Below are 5,568 nucleotides of genomic sequence, written 5' to 3'. Positions count from 1 at the left end.
GCAAAAGGGACAAAATAAGCTATTGCATAGGTAATCAAAGTGGGTAAAAACCAAACAAAACCAGCTTTTCCAAAAGGAACAAACTCTAAGATAGATACAGCCCAAGTAATTTTTAAAGAAGCTAAAGCGTCAATAAAAGAGAAAAACAAAGCCACATAACAAGTTGTTCTGATGACTTGTGGTTTTTCCACATGACAAAGCTGCATAATGACCAAACAAATCATCACTGGATAAACACAAAGTAAAACAGGACCAGCAACTTGTATGATAAAGTCCACACCTTTATGAGCAATAACAACAGAAGTCGTGGTGAATAAAATAACCCATTTGGAGTAATTTACTCTTTTAATAAGATGCTCTGCCATAAAATTGGATACCATCCCTAAAGCCCCTATCGTAGTGGTAAAACAGGTGATAAAGACGACAAAAGCGAGAGCAATAGAACCTGATTCTCCGAGTGTGGTGGAAGCAATATACCCCAAAGCTTGAGTTGGAGATATATCCGCAGAAACACTAGAACCAATTTTTGCACCAACATAAGCTAATCCAAAGTATAGTACTACAAAAATTGTCAAACATACAATCCCAGATCGCAGTAATATATATCCTCTTTCTTTTACTGTAGAATATCCCTTATTATGAAGTATGGATACCGCAAAAGATGAAATAAATAGGGATCCTAATAGATCGGCAGTTTGATAACCAGAAACAAATCCATGTCCAAATACACTAGTGATACTATTTATAGGGACATAATTTGTTGGTATACTTATTATTCCTCCTACAATAACGGCAAAAATTGTTAAACCAAAAATAGGAGCCAGATAAAATCCCAAAGTTTCAAAAACTTTGGTTTTGCTAATGGTAAAAAATAAGGCAACAACAAAATATAAAATATAAAAGTACCAAGAATTAAATTCCTGAGATACGAACGGTTGTACAGAAAGTTCGTATGTCATAGATGCTGTTCTTGGTAGAATAAAAAATGCGAAAATCATCATGACAATAGTTCCATAAACTGTCATAAATTTTTGACCAATTTTAGCTCCAAATGCCTGTAAAGATCCGAAACGACTAAACAAATAGAGGGTTAAGAAAGCAAAAAGGGCATCGGAGATGATAAATCCAGAAACTGCTAGCCACCAATAAGTTCCAGAGTGTATCCCTAAAACTGGTGGAAATAGAAGATTTCCAGCACCAAAAACCGTAGCAAAAAGAGCAAATCCGATAACGAAGATATCTTTTTTTTGCTTCATGTAGTTCCTCCTAAAAAATTTTGAAAGATTAAATTTAAGCAAAATTCTCATGAAAGCAGATATTTATTTGGAAAAAGAACGCTCTAAAAAATCCTGTATTTTCTGAGTAGTTTTTTTTATCCCGTCTTCTATGGTAAAAAAGTGTCCACTGCGGGGTTGAGCATAAAATTCTGCTTTATAGTATTCTGCAATATGTACCTCTGTTTCATATTTCATTAAAAAATCCAGTTCCCCCGTGCAAACCATTATTGGACAGGTAATGTCGTTAGGTTGTATTCGGGTAAATTTTTTGTTGAATACATCAAAAAATAGGTGAGGTGTTTCTTTTCCTAGATGATTATCTAATTGATTTGCAGCGACGAGGTTTTGGACAGTTTGTAGGGGGGTATGAGTAAAAATAAAATGTTTATCAAAAGCACGGTTTATAGGTTCATGGAATCCTAAAAAGTATGGGATACAATAAAGTATACCATAGAAATATCGGATAAAAGGTTTGCCAATTTTCCATGGGACGGCAATAGGAGGAATTGCACTCATTAAAATAAGGGCTTGAGCTGGGTATATAGTTGCCAGTTTTTGCACAATTATAGAACCCATAGAATGACCTATCAAGATATCTGGTTTGATTTCATTACATATTGGAATCATATCGTCCACATAATCCCAAACATGTACATTTTTAAGTGAAATATGTGGATTTTTACCGTGACCTGGTAAATTAGGAGCATACACACTGTAACCGTATTCCGATAGTAATGCAAGAAGAGGAAAGTAAGGAATAGAAGAACCACCAGCACCATGTAAAACTAGAATCTTTTTAGCATTTGGATCGGTTGCTGGGATATAATCTGTATGTAGGTTACAAATTGTTGTTTGTTGAATTTTGTAATCCTCTCTTTTAAAAGAAAATAATGTTTTCAAGGTATACCCCTATAATTTTTATAAAAATAAAAACTAATGGACTTTCATAAAAAAGATTAGTTTTAGATTAAAAATATAAATTAAAATCTGCTCTTATTAGGATATTATATTTTTTTAAATAAAGGAGGTAAAAATGAGATTATCATTTTTCTATTCACTGTTAATCGTGTTAGTTGGTTCATCAACAGCTTTTTCTGAATCTCTAAAGGGCAAGAAAATTTTGGCCGTTACAGGTGTTGGTGTTGTGGAAGTCGTTCCTGACAAAGTGAGCTTTTCTGTGGGAGTGCAAACGGAATCTAAGAAAATTAAAAAAGCTCAAGCTGAGAATGCCAAAAAAATGCAAACAATCGCAAGTATTTTGGAAAAATATGGAATACCCCAAAAAAACTTGAAAACGCAAAGTTATAATATTTTTCCTATTTATGACTACCAAAAAAATCGGTCAGAATGGAAAGGTTATGCTGTGAGTAATAAGTGGAATGTTCAGCTTATAGATATTACTCAGCTATCCTCCATAATCGATGAGCTTTCAGAGAATGCAACCTATGTGCAAAATATTCAGTACGGAATCAGAGATTCCAAGATTCCTACCCAAAAGGCGTTAAGTCAGGCTCTAACGGATGCCAAAGAAAAAGCTCAATTTATTGCCAAAAAAGCAGGACAAAAAATCAAATCTATTTTTGTCATTCAAGACGGCACAGATGTCACAGAATATCCAATACAGCCTTTTGCATCTAAAATGAACAGTGAAGCAGTTTCTACTCCGTTTAGAGAGGGGATAATAACAATACAAGTTAGAACCAGAGTGATTTTTCAACTCGCTTAAAACTCAATGGCACTCCATATCAAAAAAAAGTTGAGTAACAATATAATGCAAGTAATCAGCCAACATATTGTACTCAACTTTTTGGTATTGACAAACTCACCCATAATTCTTTTTTTTCTGGTAAAGAGTAACATAGGGATTACAGCAAATGGGAGTTGTAAGGATAACACAACTTGGCTCAATATCAACAGTTGATCGATAAAACTATTTCCAAAGATCCCTAAAAAAATAATAACAGGAACCAATGCGATCAATCTTGTTACTAGGCGAATAGTTAATGGGGAAAAATTTAAATTTAAAAATCCTTCCATCACGGCTTGTCCTGCTAATGTTCCTGTAAAGGTGGCATTTTGTCCTGAGGCAAGGAGAGCTATGGCAAAAAGGGTACTAGCTAGAGTTAAGCCAATGGGCGAGAGAAGTCGGTAGGCATCCTCAATGCTATCTACAGGTTGCACAGTATAAAAATGACTCGCTGCAAGAATGAGAATAAATGCATTAATGAGACATGCAAAAACCAGAGATAAGTTAGAATCTAAAGTAAAAAATTTGAGAGCTGTTTTTTTTTCTTGCAAAGAAGCATTGCCCGACAGTTTTTTCCCTACAATGTGCCCATGTAGATATAAGTTGTGAGGCATGACAGTAGCTCCTAAAATACCTACAGAAATTAGAATTGCCTCTTTATTATGTATCAGATGGATAGGAGGAGTGAGTCCTACAAGAATTTCTTGAATAGCAGGGGGCCACACAATAAAATTATAAATAAAACAGAGAGTAATAGTCAGCATTAAAACGGCAATAACGGCTTCCAAATACCTTAGACTTTTATTCATGAGATATAATACTAAAAAAGTGTCCAAAATAGTAATAACAGCTCCTAATAAGATAGGGAGGTCAAAAAGTAAATTCAAAGCTAAGGCAGATCCTATGACTTCTGCTAAATCACAGGCAATAATGGCTATTTCTGCAAAAAACCAAAGAATAATACGAACAGGTTTGTTATACTCTTGAGCACACATTTGAGCCAGATCTTTTCCTGTGGCAATACTTAGTTTGATAGATAAATGTTGTAAAAACATTCCCATAATTCCAGCAAGAAAAATAATGAATAGCAACGAATATCCAAATCGAGAACCAGCAGCAATATCTGTGGCCCAGTTTCCAGGATCCATATATCCTACGGCAATTAATAAACCAGATCCGAAATAACGAAAAGAATTTTTTCTCATATTTTTTACCTTTTAATCATATTCTATAAACGGTATTTTGTATTGATAAATCAAGGAAATAAACAACAACTTCTCTCTAAAGATAGGGTTTTTTTAGAAGAAATACAAATTATTCAGATTAAATTTTTTTTTATAGACTGTTGTACTTTTATTTATAAATACTAGGAGTGAGCGATATGGGTATTGTACTAATGATATGGAAATTTGTAGAAATTTTACTCATTTTTTATGTGAGTGTATTGACTATTTTTACAGCTTATAATGGAAGTAAAAATTTAAGTTTAAGTTTTTTGTTGGGTTTTTTTGTTTGTGTTATCTATACTATATTTAAAATTTTTAGTAAGACCAAAATCCTGTGGATAAGTTTTTTTTGGTTTTGTGTGCTCATCCTTTTCAGTGCTGTTTTTATTTTACTTGGTAAAAATTCTTCATCCACAAAAAATTCTCAAAATAGTTAGGAAAGCCCTAGTTGTCTTTTTCTTAAGGGTTTTGCATAAATAAAATAGAGTACCGTACTAAAAAGTAGGGCTCCTATTCCATAAATGATTTCAGATAGACTTGTACTATACAACAAATAAAATGTGATTATGATGGTTAGAATGGGAGTATAAGGGTAAAACGGCATATGATATCCGCTTGTTTTTTTTTGTTTTCTAGTAACTAACACCGCAAAAGCTGGAAGGAGATAGATAATCAAAAGCACAAAAGAGAGTGCTTTCAATAATACTTCAAAACTACCTGTAGTGGATAGGATAGAAGCTAACAATGCCATTCCTAAAACAGAAGCTGTAGGAACGGATTGCTTAGATTCTGTTGCAAAAAACTGGTGGATAAAACCATCTTTAGCCAAAGGGCTAAGAGATCTAGGAGCTTCAAAACTGGTTGCCAACAACAAACCTAAAATAGAAACGAGAGAACCCAACCAAATAAAGTAAAATCCCCAATTTCCAGTAATAGAGGCAAAAGCTTCGGCAATAGGATTGGCTGCATTACCTAATGCTGGTCCTAATAAACCAATAGAAACAAATAAAATAAAGGCGTAGAAAATTCCAATAAATATGAGTGTTGCAATAATTGCTCTAGGTAGATTTTTAGTGGGATTTTCCATGGTATTAGCGGCAAGAGGGATCATCTCAAATCCTGTAAAAGCATAAAAAAAGATGAGTACAGCATCTACAAAAGACTGTAAATTATATCCAGAAGTTATGTGGGTTGGTGCAGTAAAATGAGAACTCTGAACAAAAAAAACTCCAATAATACAAAAAGCAAATAAAGGTATGAGTTTTGCAATAGTGATAATATTATTACTCCAAGTGGCTTCGCCAACTCCTAAAAGAGT

This window comes from Periplaneta americana, unplaced genomic scaffold (genome assembly GCF_040183065.1).
Source record: "Periplaneta americana isolate PAMFEO1 unplaced genomic scaffold, P.americana_PAMFEO1_priV1 scaffold_85, whole genome shotgun sequence".
NCBI classification, from domain to species: domain Eukaryota; kingdom Metazoa; phylum Arthropoda; class Insecta; order Blattodea; family Blattidae; genus Periplaneta; species Periplaneta americana.
Note: the sequence above shows the minus strand (reverse complement) of the source record.